The sequence below is a fragment of the Chiloscyllium plagiosum genome, unplaced genomic scaffold, assembly GCF_037043375.1.
Source record: "Chiloscyllium plagiosum isolate Xiang-an unplaced genomic scaffold, Cpla_swu_hap1 HiC_scaffold_29, whole genome shotgun sequence".
NCBI classification, from domain to species: Eukaryota; Metazoa; Chordata; class Chondrichthyes; order Orectolobiformes; family Hemiscylliidae; genus Chiloscyllium; species Chiloscyllium plagiosum.
In genome coordinates this window covers 93,074,945-93,087,573 of record NW_028270167.1, presented here as the reverse complement: position 1 = coordinate 93,087,573, position 12,629 = coordinate 93,074,945, and the positions used below count along the sequence as shown (strand labels likewise).

The following is a 12,629-nucleotide window of genomic DNA, read 5'->3' as shown; positions in this document are numbered from 1 at the left end:
GACTCTCTGCTGGAGACATGTATCGCACCACTGGTATATCGTCCCCTCAAATGTGTCCAAAGCAGCATACTTGTTACTGAGGGGAACGTTCACAGGAGATTCATGCTTTGTTTCCCTGTTTCCTTTCTGTCCCCTGACTGTAAACCATGTACGTTTTTTGTCTGTACCGGCGGTGCGCCTACCTCCCTGTAACTCCTCTCAATTACCCTTTCAGCCTCCCGAATGTTCAAAAGTTCATCTCTCTCCAGCTCCAGTCACCTCATCTGGTATCCAAGCAGTTTTTGTTGGGTGCACTTCCAGCCGTTAAAGTCAGTGGGGATGCGACCCGTGATCCTTAACTCCCACAATCTATAGAAGGAGCAATCAAATGCCCTAACAGCCATTACCACTGTCCTGGATTCCGAAAGAGACAATTGAAAATGATAAACTCATAACGTTTTCCAATCTGGCGCACAGAAGATTTATTATTAATCACAGGAGGAGTATGGGAGGGAGCGAGGACATGAATAGTGCTTCGGGTAAAGCAATCTCACCAATATATTACCTTACTGACTCAGGCTTCCGGTGTCCGCTGCTGTTCAGCGTGCACTCATCCGATACACGAGGTTGTCATGATTTGGAGTTGCGGTGTTGGACTGGGGTGTACAAAGTTAAAACCCACAGAACACAAGGCTGCTGCAATAATGATGCAGCAAAGTGGACAAGTCTTCGACATTGGACAACGCTGCAGACCTGAAAAGGACAAAGATATGTGTGACAGGATAGGGAACGTTTTGGAATAGAAATTCAAGAATGAGATTGGTCACATGATGTTCACAATGACTCACAGAATAGTGGAGCCTGTGCAGGACCAGAAATGCATGAATTCAGACGAGACAGAGAGAACTCCGAGAGAGGGGAGGGAAACGTGTTACTGCTGGAGGCAGAGGATATTGAACTGATAAAGGGACTGTGAAATTCTGTATAATCCCCTAAAAGTAAAGTTTAGAATATAGGAAGAGCACAGTCAAATATTAACAAACTCTGTTGAAAAGCTCGCTTATCAAACAATGGCCAGAAGGTATTCAAGCCGCAATTTCACGGGGTACACACTCTGATAATTGTCTGTGGACGCAATCTCTCATTCTTCTGGGCTGGGGCAGGATTTTTCCCTCGCCCGAATAACTCCTTAATAAGGTGGTTGTGAGCTGTCTACTTGAAGTTTTGCTTCTCACGTGCTTTTGGAGCAGCCACAGTTCCACTCGGGAGGGGATTCTGGGAGAGAAATTCAATCACAATGTGGGAACGGTGATGTACTTTTTTTTAGGTGGGTTGGTCCACCCCCGGCGAAAACACACCAAGTCTATCCGCAACGTCACTTCCGCCCGAAGTATTCCCATGGCCACTGAAGTCAATCACTACAGCCGCCACCAAAGACAGCACTAACGTCATACGTAAGGTCAGTTAAATCGCCGGGGATGCCAATGAGTACACCAGCTCTGCCCCCGATCACGACAGTTAACAGCACATCCTTTGATGGCGGCTCAAATAATACCATGACCACAACCACTCCCAAAGCAGTCTCTGTCCCACTCGCAACTACACCGCTCCACTAGGCTCTTAACTGCAGCCTTGCAGAGGTTTTCTTTACCATCCCCAGACCTCGACCTTACCGAGAATGAGCGTTCAGTCCTCAGTGAATGTCTGACCTTCTTGCACTTTGGTGCTGAGTTAACGAATTCAACACGCGTTCCAACATCATTTTATTCTTCTGCTGCCTCTGTCTCCATGCTTACTGTTGGCATCAGGACTCTCTCCCTCCTTCTGAGGATTCTGTCTCCTGCCTTTAATATAATCCATCCATTGGTCAACCTGTGTTGGTCTGTTACCTGTCCAGCCCGCTTCACATTCAACTGCTGCCATTACATCGACCACCTCAATCTGTCCACTCCTTTACACACGACAACCTCTCATGCTCACAATGCGCCCTCCTCAATTCATTTTGCTCCAAACCCAAAGTCACCATCAAACCAGCAGACAAGGTGGAGCGCAGTATTTGTGTGGCGGTCAAAACTCTACACTGCTGATGTAAGGTGCATTCCCAGGGATCCTCCTCACCTTTCATCACCAAACCCAGAACATCCACAACCTTATCATCTCAGGCATCTCCCATCCACAGCCTCCCACCTCATTGTCCCGAAATCCCACACACTGGTTCTACCTCTTAAACAAAATTCAAAATCATGTCTTCCCCAGTCGAAGCAGCGTCTACGCATGCTCCTGTCACACCAAAACTGTATTTTCAAATCTTGAGAGCATCCGTGCCACGTTGCTTGATTAACTCATCACATACATTCTGGTCACTACCAACGCCCTCCCCCTCCTCCATGACTTTCGTTTCCACAGCGGTCATTGCCTCATCTTCACCATGGAAATCCATTTCCAACACCGATACATCCATCATGGTGAAGCCATGCCAGCTCTCAGTTTCTTCCTCTTCCAACAACCCTTCTAGTTCCACATTACTGACACAATCATTCAAGTGGCAAAAATTGTCTTCACGCTAAGCAACGTCTTCTTTGAATCCATCCATTTTCTAAAGACCAAACGTGAAGCCTTGACCACGCGCGTGGGGCCCTGCCATGCCTGCCTGTCCGTCGGATATGTGGAACAATCCATCTTCAGTAGTTAACGTTGCACCAATCCCCAACTTTTTCTCTACCGTAACATTGGTGACACTGTGGGTGCCTGCTTGATCAACTTCACGAACACCTTCCACCCTGAACTCAAGTTCACCTGGACCTTCACAGACACCTCTCTCCCTTTCCTGGAACTTTCAACTTTATTTCCGGCAATTGACTCAACACTGACAATAAATTCAATCCTACCCACTCCCGCAGCTACCTGGATTACGCATCCTCCCACACCCCCTCCTGTGAAACGCTTTGCCTTAATCCCAAATCCTCTGCTCCGGTCGTTTTTGCTCCCACGAGCGGCACTTCCACGCCAGAACATCTCAAATGGCCTCCTATTTCAAGGAGAGAAATTTCCCCTTCCCAAGAAGTCATCATTGTCCTCCAGCCTTCCCTACCCTCGTCCTTGAAACACACCCCTTCAAACAGAATAAGAATAGAACCCCACTGGTTCTCGCCCTCCATACCACCAATCCATCGATAAAGAGCATCAACCTACGTGATTTCCGCCACCAACAGTCAAACCCCAGCAGCAGAGGTATAACTTCTCTCCCCACCCCTCCAGCATTCCACAGAGACTATTCCCACTGTGACACCCTCGTCTGGTCCACACATCACACAATGCTGCACTCCACTCCCGGCACCTCCCCTTGTCACTGCAAGAGATATATATGCTGCGGCCATACCAGCCCCCCTCACCTCTATCCAAGGCCCTAAAGGATACTTCCACATGCAGCAAAGCTTTTCCTGCACATGGAAATGCCTCATATGCTGTGCCCGTTGATATCGATATGTTGTCTTCTCTTTTGGGATAACTACAATTGAAGCTCATGCAAAGCGGGATACTGTATGGAGGGGAGTGAAAGAGGCTGATATGCTCGAATTCGCGGAATGCTTCAGAGAACATCTCTGGAACGCAAGCAATAAGCAACCCCACCGCTTTGTGGAAGATCACATCATCTCCCCCTCCCACAGCGCAAAGCACACGCAATTCTGGTCATCCTTCTTTGCCAAATACTTGCCAACGATGCTTGGAGGAAGAACTCCTTATCATCGACCTCGAAACCTCGAATGACACCGCATCAACGCCGAAATCGCAGTTTCCTCACCGCCTACCCCAACTCATCCCAGATCCAACCCTTCAACATGGCACAGGCCTCTTGAACTGTTGCACCTGCTCCTATTCCTTCCCGTCTATGTGTGCCAACGTCTGCTCCGATCTTTCACTATCACCCCCGGCTACACCTACCCATTACCCTCCCTGTTACCTTCACCTTAACCCCACTTCCGTCAATTGATCTGTCATCACCCTTCCGTGCCACAATCTTGATGAAGGAATTATGCCTGAAAAGTCGATTTCACTGCTCCTCGGATGCTGACTGATCTGCTGCGCCTTTCCAACGTTAATTCTTTCGAATCACAAAGGGATAGGGACTATTTCGACACCAACCAGGCTTTTACGAACAACCATAAATCCTGCCCCTCAGAATCCTCTTCATTCGTATGCCCACCAACGATGTAAGACTGACTTGCTTGTAATTCCCAGCGGTATTCCTATTCCCATTCTGGAACAAGTCATTTGCCAAAGTCAATCACCTGGTGCTACTCCAGTGGATAGTAAAGATCATGGCCGAAACAGCAATATCTTCCCTCACTTCCCCTCGAATCTTTGAGTATATCGACGCTGGTCCAGGGGATTTATGCATTCTCAGGCTTTTCAAAATGTCCAGCACATTAAACGTTTCGAGAATATCAGCCTCTTTCACACATCACCATACGAATCCCACTTTTCTCGAGCCTCAAATGTGTAATTGTTGTTGGGTTAGAGGAAACGACAAAATAAATAGTTTTGTTGAAAATGAGTATAGCATGCAGACTTGTTGTGCACACAGCTGTGTATTTAAATCATTGTTGAATTATTCATATTATTCGTATCAGTAAAAAACATCAATAACACAAATATACCACACATACAGTAGTGGGACCACTCTGCAGGTTTCAACTGACAACTTGTCAGTAAAAGGTATTTACGAAATCATCCTTGTCACTCAATTAGAAAATGCGGCAATTAATGACTGGGGTGATATGTGTACTCTCTTACTCTTCCCTAGAGGCTTATTCTGCCTTGGACATTGTTTCAGTGTTCCCGTCTGCATATTTGCGCCAAAACAAGTCTACTGTCACTATAAAGAGGCTCAAGCTATAACTAATTTCACAATGCACTCGAGTCGGTATTTTAAACCGTTATTGAGCTTATTTCTGAATTGTTGCTGTGTTGCAGTGTAAATGAAAGTTTTAGCATATATACTGAGGAGCTATATCATGGCAGAAGAACGTTTTCTTACGAGGTGGAGATCTGAGCCAGAGATATGAAATTCAATATTTGCAGTTCACAAATACATATTATAAACAAGCGGAGTCGCCAATAAAATAACGAAAGTGTCAAAAGTGTAGAATAATCAATCTCCTTCGCTTCTAAGCCTCTTGGCCATTCTTATTCTCTGCAAAGCTTCAGCGCTGGCGCCCATGTCGTACTCTGCAATGCATCTGACTGTCAGAATATTGAACAGCAAAACAAGAAAGAACGGGAGAAAGGAAGTTAATATGAAATCAGACTTGACAATTATGGTCAATCAACAAAGATGAGATTCAAACTAATTACCAGGGAACACTGCCAATCATAAATCGATCTTCTTGTGTAAAGCGCCAGAAAAAAAAAGTTTCCAAGCAGCTCAGTACGTTCACATTTGTTAGAACAATGTCGCCATTGTCTACAGGAAAAGTGACGGAAGACTGGAGGACAGAAAACAAGAAGGGGAGCGGACACCACTCTGGAAATTATAGAAATGTGACCCATTCTTCGGTTGTTGATATAATGTTGGAAAAGATTATAAGAGATAAGATTTCCAATTATCAATAAAGAAATACATTGATTAGAGATTGTCAGCACGATTTTGAGTAGAGTAGGTCGTTCCTCACAAGCTTTGTTAAGTTCTTTGTGAAGGAGAGCAAACACGCAGATGCGGGTAAAATGGTTGATGTGGTGTTTTTGGATTTCAGTGAGCCGTTTGTTAAGATTCCCCACGGTAGGCTATTCCAGAAAATACAGAGGAAAGGGATTGGGGTGCTTTAGATGTTTGGATCAGAAATTGGCTAGCTGAAAGAAGACAAGGAGTGGTGGTTCATTGTAAATCTTCATTCTGGAGTCGGTTATCAGTCGTGTACCTCTATAATCTGTGTTGGTGCCACTGCTGTTTGTCATTTTTACAAATGACATGAATGAGTTAGCAGAATGATGAGTTAGTAAATGTGTGAATGACACTAAGGTTGGGAGCGTTGTGGGTCGTGCCGAGGAATGTTGTAGGATACAGATGGGCACACATAAGCTGAAGAGCTGGGCTGAAAGTTGGCAAATGGAGGTTAATTCAGAAAAGTATGACCTGTGTCACTTCGGAAGGAGTAAATAGAATGCAGGATACTTGGCCTTGACAGTGTAGATTGACAGAGAGATCTCAGCGTACCTGGGTATACATAGATCGCTCAAAGTTACCGCCACCGTTGATGTTCTTGTTGAGAAAGCATACGGTGAATTAGCTTTTTAGGTAGAGGAATTGAGTTTCAGAGCCATGAGATCATGCTGCAGCTGTGCAAAACTCTGGTGCAGTCGCACTTTGCGTTTGGCATACACTTCTGGTTGCTATATTAGAGGAAAGATGTGGAAGCTTTGGAATGGGTTCAGAGGAGATTTAATCGGATGTTGCCTGGCATGGAGGAAGATATGGTGAGGAAAGTATGAGCGACTTGAGGCTGTTTTCCTTCGAGAAAAGAAGGTGGAGAGGAGATTTAACTGAGATATGTAAAATATCAGTGGGGGAGATGGGGTAGGCAGTCAGACCTTTGTTTTCTTCGGATGGTGATGGCCAGCACGTGGAGACATAGCTTTAAATTGACAGGAAATTGACACAGGGCAGATGCCAGAGGTAGTTACTTCCCACAGAGAGTAGTTGTAGCGCTCGCGGCCTACCTGCAGCAGTAGTAGACTCGTCAGTTTCCCGGGTATTTAAATGGTCATTTGTTGACATATGGATGCAAATGGAACAGTGTAGGTTCGATGGGCATCAGATTGGTTTCACGGGTCGCTCAACATCGCGGGCTGAAGTACCTGTACTGCGCTGTAATCTTTTATGTTCTATGTTCTCACGTCAGTCGTTTTTTTTTCAGTGCAGTACATTGTTTTCAAGCTTCTCACATCAAATGGCCACAAATCGATCAAAGGTGGCAGTCACAGTGAGCCAGAGAGAAACAACGTGGCTGCAAACCTCAACCTGGTCATGAGAGAATAAGCAGGTGTTATGAATAGGAATGAATCTCGGAAATAAATTGCGGCTATCCACCTCAGTATAAGGTGCACGAAAACGACCAGGATATAGTGAAAGATGCATTTAAACAAAGAACAGTTGCCGCGAGTTACAGGATGGAAAATCTACTGAGTTTCGTTGAAAGTCACAGGAAAATAATGACAGAACTTTCTGATTAGAAACGATCACAAAGACAGAATGAACATGCCCAGTTTGAAATCTTGCTCGTTTTCTGCACCTTCAATGAGGAAAATTTGGTTCGTATTTGCGGTCAATTTCCTTTGGTAAAAGAAAGATAACTTTTCATTTATTTACTCAATCCGGAATTGAGAAAGAAATGCACGAGCTCTGTTTCGACGGCTGAAACAGTATGCAGCAAAGTCAGAAAAGGAGGAAATGTTTTATCCATCAGGGTATCCGACAGCATCAAAGAACACTTTCAGCGTGCAGGATAATGCTTAAAATGAGGAATATTGAAACAGGTAGAAACATAATTGGAACTTTCTGATCACATGCTGAGGCAAAGATGCAACAACATTGTCTGGGTTGAAATTTTAATCGTTTTCCGCCCCGTCTATGATGAAGAATGATATTTTGGTCACTATTTCTGTCAATTTTTCTTTGATAAAAATATTGTGTAACATGTATTTACTCAGTACCGTCATTGTTTAAAATGCATGAGATCTATTTGAATGGCTGAAGTAAAATGCAGTGAGGTATGTGACTGACAGAATGTTTTCTCAGTCAGGGTATCCAGCAGTACAAGTTCAGATCTGGCGCCAGTTTAAAAGCTGGGCAAGACTGATGGCAATTGATTCCTTTTGACATGTTAAGTAGAACGAGAGACTGTGGTCTACAAAGGCAGGAAGCGTGAGGAGTGAAAAAAACTTGAATTAAGACATTCTAAGAGGTTTGAACCGAACATTGGATTTCTAAAGAAAGCATGGGTTATGAAACTGCAGTGAAAATAGTTTGATAGCAGCCAGTCGTTCAGAATCATTGAAGCAGGAATGCAAGTATTTTATTAATAGTTCATGCATGGAAAATCACGCCGCATCAGATTTTATTGGTTCCCCACAATTGCTTCCAGACAGTTTACAATGAGGTCCATTGCTGTAGTCACATTTGGTCCATCTCGGAAACAACCCCGCCGTGTCTTGACATCTCTATTTTGATCTCGGGTACAGTCCCAAACGGATGATTACTGTCAACCCACAGACTCTCATCTCTACGTGGGCTACACCTCTTCCCTGTTAATAACCTGCAAGAGGTCCACACAATTATCCCAATTCCTCAGACCACACGGCATCTGCTTGTATGAAGAGACATTCTACTTGCAATCATTACAGAAGTCCACATATTTTGATCAACTTGTTATTCACCCCTTTGATCTTTCAGACAGCCCCAGAGCACAGCTCCTCCATTCTCCAATTCACTGCTCTAAATTCCCCATTAAACGCCATGAAAAAGATTCACTCTTGTCCTCATGTCCCACCCGACCAGGCTCCACATCCAACCTATCATTCTCAAGCATTTCTGCCAATTCTAATTAGACCCCACCACGAAGTATATTTTGCTTTCCCCACCCTTCCCTGCAAACCGAAGTGCCATTCCGTTCCAAATTCTTTTCATCCACTTGCCCCGCAAACACCCCTGAAGCCCAAGTCACCCTCCCCAACAACTGTAAGACTATCAAAATCTATTGGCACAACCACTCCCTCACTTCCATCCCAGCCCCTAAAATGTCCTTCCCCTTAAGACAGCTGTTCACCTTCCCCGTCTCCAAAGTAGTTTTTCGTATCAAGTGATCCCGCTCCATCGCTGAGACCGAACGATAAGTGAGGCCACATTTCGCTGAGCCTGGTGTGCAGGGTCCAACCTGATCTCCCAGTCACTCTCCGTTGTAATTCCCCTTTACTAATATGACCATCCTTCGCTCATCCTTTGCCACAGCGAATCAGAGCACATATTGTGGGAAACGTCACCTCATTTTCTGCCTGTGTGATGACAGCTAGGAGACTGTTAGTTTTCTACTTTCAAGATGCTTCAATTCCCATCCGCCAACACCACTCCGAGGCCTCTCCCCCTCCCTTCCATTCCTCTAATCAACAATTTCTTGCAGAGACTAAACAATTGCATAGTTAGCCAACGAACAACCACGTTGTGCCCTCCACTTGTTTTCACCTGTCTTGAACACGTCACACCGCCCCTGCCTCCGACTACTCTCCTTGATCTGCAGGTGTACATACATCGAGACCCAGGTCTGAAGGAGTGTTACACCTGAAAGCTTGAGTTCTCCATCGGCTGTTGCTGCAAGGCTTGCTTTCTTCTTCCAGCCTCCTGCTTGTCTATCTTGGATTTCAGCATCTGCAGTTCGCGTCCTTTTTGTCTCTTCTGGAGTCTCAAGTCGGCCAACCGATGTCCTCCAATAAAGGAAACAAGGAGAAAATCTGCCATTACACGACTTTGTCTTTCATTAAATTCAGATTGTGCGTGATATGAACGGATTTGAATTAATATCGGTATCTATGACGCTACCACACTTCCACCACGTGCGCTTACAATTTAATGCAAAGATAGCTCAGTGGCGCGGTGGCTCAGAGGTTAGCACTGCTGCTTCACAGCTTTAAGGAACCAGGTTCAGTTCTGGCCGAGGACGACACTCTGTATGGAATTCGCACGTTCTCGCCATGTTTGAGTGCCTCACCTTACAAATTCCAAAGACATGCACGTCAGGTGAATTGTCCAAGCGAAGTTGTCCATTGTGTTCAAGAGTGTGTAACTTAGGTGGATTAGTGCAGTGTAATTGGATACTCTTCGAAGGGTCAGGAAGGACTTATTGGGCCAAGTGGCCTTTTTCCACAGTGTCGGGATTCCATGTTTGAAAAAGAAGAGAAAGAAATGTTCTTCTTGCATGCCTGCTTTTCCCCCCATAATCCAAAGATGTTCATGTAAGCTGAATTGGCCATAGTGTTCAGGGATGTGCAGGCAAGTTGCAAAGTTCAGTGGTAAACATAGACTAACAGAGTAGGTAAATGGTTCTGGGTGGGCTATTCTTTGGTGGGTCGGTGTGGACATTTTGTGCCAATAGTCTGTTTCCAATCCGGGGAATCTGTAAAGGGCTATATTGCAGCAGTGTTTCCTTCAAGAGAACTTCTAGTAAATGGTTAAAGAGATCTATGAATCATTATTTTCTGACGCCTTTTGACGTTAGTGACCAAGCAACCTAAGGGTACAAAACAAGGTTAATAATTGCACACGTCCGATTGCGATGGAATGAACTTATATTCCAGCCCATCAGACTGGTGCTTTCTCGTTTTCTGTTTGAACAATTTTTTTTTTTTGCTCAGTTTCAAAGTTCTGAGTTATGAAGAACTCTCCTACTTTGGTCACAAATGCAGTTTAAACTTCTGAATCGTAACACATTGATGGAAGAAATTGACATACTGAAAGGAAATAAAAAAAGGTTGCAGCAAGTGAGGCCAACTTGAAATACCAACTCAATAAGACGATATTCTAACAGGAAACAAAACACAGATTCTCCCATGAATTACTATGCATTGGTTATTACTTTCTCAGCTTCTCCCATCCATCTCAATACCTTTTCATCTTTTCATGTACCTCTAATTTATTCTCCATCCCTCGCTGTCACTCTTTCTCAGACACTCCCATTTGCGATTTTACATCTCCATCTCAACTCTGCAATGCACAGTTTCCTCTCAAACTTGCAGTTGCCTCCTCCTGTGTATTTCTCCACTTTGTCTGTGTGACCGTTTCATTCTCTGATCACTCCTAATCTTTTACCGATCATGCTTACTCAATATCCACACCTCCTCTTTCTTCTTCCCGATCAATGTCTGTTCCTGCATGTTTTCGATGTTATTCTCTTCCGAGCTTAAAAAAATCTGATTGTTGTTTGCCCGTATTTCATGCCTTCTGCAATTCTGTTTTCAGCTCAGTTATGCACAATATTATACAACACCAGACTGATAGTAAAATCTTAGAAAAATGAAGGCATAGAGTAGGGTGAGACGATTTCCAGCTTCGTCTGTGTAATATTGGGACGAGAGAAGACATTTTACTTACTGAAAATATTTGCACTATTTTTTTGCGGCACAGTGATTCAGTGGTTAACACAGCGGCTTCACGTGCCAGATATTTCGGTTCAATTTCATTCTCATGCTCCATATGGAGCTTGCATATTCTTCCCTGCCTACATGGGTTTCTTATGGGTGGTCTGATGTCCACCGAAAGTACGAAGATATGCATAGAAGGTGGCTTAGACATGCTAAATTCCCCGTAATATCCAAGATGTGCAGTGCAGATGTGTTAGCCATGAGAAATGCAGGGCGACATGGTTTGTGTAGCGAGATTGGATACACTTTGCAGGAATGGTGTGGACTCGCTGGGCTAAATCGCTTTCTTCCACATGAGGGTATTCAATTATTCTAATTCTGATCGTGAGACTCACAAATTAAAGGTAGTAACAATTGGAGATTCTCTGATCCCTGTGTCTTGGCCAGAAGCTTTTTCGTAACACCAACACACAAGGAAAACAACACTTCATTAACACGTGAAACATACCAATAAAAAAAAAATGAGTTGCATACTTAGTCCATACAGCCTGCTTTGCTATGCGATAATTTCATTACTGATACACTTTTATGGTTATCTCTAAATTCCTGAGTATTTCTGAATATTTCTGCTAATCATTCACCTCATTGGTTAACAACAAACTAACTTTACCCGCAGGATTCCTTTTTAGAAAATAAACACAGAATTCTGATGTATCAGACATCCCCCGAGAGCATGAAAAATTGTCACATTTCTGAAATAATAATATTCCTCTTTTCATTAAACTATTACTCTGAATGTTGGAAATTAACAAATCAAATACGTTGCAGATAAAATGCAATGTTGTTTGAAGAAAAAAAACAGTGAACAGAGTAACGGCCTTTGGTCAATTCTTAGGCACATCAAGCAGGTGTAAGATAAACTCAGTGAGAACTGCTATTAAGAACAGCAACAGAGCTCACACCGACGTTCGGTATCAGCAACTTAGTAGGGGACTTACTGGGATCACAACTGCTGATGGAATGGGGGAATAAATGTGTTCTACCTTAAATGTTAATGCATATTCCATTTCTTGTTTATGCATCTGCTTTATTTGGTCGGGAAGCGATAGTTTAGTAAGGCCCTCCATTTAAATTGGCCTTGAAATCGACATCGAATAAATTCTCACTGACATTGATGCACATCTCATCATTATTTGTAGTTCCATTTCCTCGAGCAAACACGTTTTGTCAGCGGCTTTGATACAGTTTTCAAAACCATGTTTTAAATTAGTCAAGAAATGAAAAAAGATCAAAAAAAAGTCAAAACTGTCCCAATCAAAACGTACATAGCAGAGTTCATTCAGGAGCGATCCATCAACAATGAAAGGGAAGCTACATGGTCTCCATTTGTTTCACTGAGAGTTCTGATGAAGAGTCCCTGGACTCGAAACTGACCTCTGCTTTCTACACAGATGCTGCCAGACTTGACGGGTTTCTCGAGCAGTTTATGGTTTTTTTTTTTGTATATTTGACGGAGCGGACAC

General features: G+C 43.8%; 1 pseudogene; it reads right to left on the bottom strand.

The window, feature by feature from the left end:
• LOC148142444 (uncharacterized) overlaps positions 1-10,899 on the bottom strand; it is a 52,034-nt pseudogene extending 41,135 nt beyond the window's left edge.
• Between the last annotated feature and the right edge of the window lie 1,730 nt (positions 10,900-12,629).